Genomic DNA, 2500 nt, shown 5'->3' on the forward strand with positions numbered 1-2500 from the left:
AGGGAAGTGTACACCAGTGGGGAGTGAACCTGAGACTATGGTTTTTGGTGGTTTTCAGCGAGTTTCATATAAAAGCAATTACTTTTTTTACGAAATCCAACTAAACCTGGCAATATCCGACAAAGTTATTGAAGTAGGCAACAGTGGGGGGTGATCTTGAGATTCAGGGAAGTACACTTGTGGGGAGTGAACCTGGGACTCTGGATTTTGTAAAAAAGCAATACCAAGGGGGAGGGGGAATTACTTTTTACGAAACCCGCCACAACCCGACAAAGTTATGGAAAGTAGGCAGCAGTGGGGATTGAATCTGGGATTTGGACACCGATGAGAATTGAACCTGGGACTGCGAGAGGCTGATACCAGTGGACAGTGAGCTCAGAATGTACTTTTATTTCGAAACCTACTGAAATTGTCAAAAGTTATGGGAAGGGGGCACCATTGGGCAATGAACCGGGATTCAGGGAAGTGCACACCGGTTGGGAGTGAACCTGGGACTGTGAGAAGAGGATATCAGTGGAAATGATCCTGGGACTATGGAAGATAGATACTAGTGGGAAATGAAGCCGGACTATGGGAGTTGGTACCAGACGAGAATGAAGCAATTACTTTTTTACAAAACCCACCGAAAAACCATAGACTTAGGTTTCCTCCCCAATAGTCTACACTTCCCTGAGTCTCGGGTTCACTCCCCCACATTGCCTACTTTCTTTCCATAACTTTGTGGGATATTGTCGGGTTTCATAAAAAAGTAATTCACTCCCCAATGGTGTACACTTCCCTGAGTCCCAGGTTCACTCCCCACTGCTACCGACTTCCCATAACTTTGTCGGGTTCGGCGTGTTTTGGCAGGTTTCGTAAAAAAAGAAACACCCCTAAAAATACCACCTGTATTCAGAAAATAGATGTCAATTGTAGTCTAATATTCAGTATATCTATTTAAATCATTATATTATTATTATATTATTATTATTATTATTATTATTATTATTATTATTATTATTATTATTATTATTATTATTATTATTATTATTATTATTATTATCATTATTTATTATCATTATTATTATTATTATTATTATTATTATTATTATTATTATTATTATTATGTATTATTATTATCACGTAAATTTTAATATAATACGACAATTAATTCACGGAAGTACATCGCTCAATTATTAATGGCAGAAAGTCTGGCCACATATTTATAATGAATCGGGTTTGTCTTAGATGACCAAACAAACAAACAAACAAACAAACAAACAACAACAACAACAACAAATGAGACAAACAAAAAAAAAGCAAGATTTTAAAAGGTAATAAACAATAGAAGAGCACATCAATGAAAAACAACAACGAGATTATAACACATAAAAGATATTCGTAATAAATCGATAACTGATTAAATTACTCGAACTACTTGATTAAAAAAAAATAAAAAATAATCATAATAATGATGATGATGACGATTACAACAACAACAATAATAATAATAATAATAATTGTAAGTAAGTAGAAATAATAATAATAATAATAATAATAATAATAATAATAATAAATAATAATAATAATAATAATAATAATAATAATAATAATAATAATAATAATAATAAAAGAACAATAGTATAATATCAACATTAAAGCATATTACAAGCAAATAAAATTATTAAAACAAAAGTTTAAAAAATATCAATAAACAGAAGGAATTTTTAAAATATTGGGGAAAAAAAAAAAGTTATCCCTGCCGGGATTTGAACTCTCGAACCCTAAGCTCAGAGTCAAACAGCCACCAAGCCATGGTGTCACTGAACATTTAGTGACATTTAATCATGTCTATTTAGATATTTAAAAATGTATTTGAATGCCACTCTTACTTTGATATTTTGAACTATGTTAATTGCACCATAGCAGAAATTAAAAAATTATGATCAAAATATTTTTACAACTTTGAATCGGGCTGTCAGTTACTGCACGTGTTCAATCTGGAAGTAGGTCAGCAGTTCGACCGAGATTGTCGCACTTTTCACTCTCTCTATAAAAAAGAGTTCCTTGTGGATACTGAATAGTGGCAAAGCACTATTCAGTATCAGATACTGAATAACCACTGCATTAATTTATTCATCCTGGAAGCACCACACTGATGTGGGAAAAGAATTGAATTGAAATAAACTTTAGTTTTTGGTATTTATGGCTTGTGGCTCGTATACCCAAAATGAGCATAATATTGTCAATTTAAAGCAATGGAAATTAGTTTAATTTCATTTTATTAAAGCAAAATTTAAATCGTGGCACTTAAACCGTCTCCGAGAGGACAATATTGAGTATAGAGTAAAGTCTTTATACAGATTTAAAGCCATGAGAAAAATCAAAGTGCCCCTCTCCTTGGATACGGTCACGTGACATTTTGATTCAAACAATGACGATGATGTGATGATGATGATGATGATGATGATGATGATGATGATGATGATGATGATGATGATGATGATGATGATGATGATGA

General features: G+C 32.5%; 1 protein-coding gene across 1 annotated transcript in view; it reads right to left on the bottom strand.

Moving 5' to 3' along the window:
- The window catches only part of LOC144966347 (arsenite methyltransferase-like), a 15153-nt gene that overhangs the window by 10762 nt on the left and 1891 nt on the right, over window positions 1–2500 (bottom strand). The gene's annotated exons all lie outside the window — the stretch shown is intronic.

The sequence above is a fragment of the Berghia stephanieae genome, chromosome 2 (assembly GCF_034508935.2).
Source record: "Berghia stephanieae isolate SIO BIC M18660-M18661 chromosome 2, UCSD_Bste_1.3, whole genome shotgun sequence".
NCBI classification, from domain to species: Eukaryota; Metazoa; Mollusca; class Gastropoda; order Nudibranchia; family Aeolidiidae; genus Berghia; species Berghia stephanieae.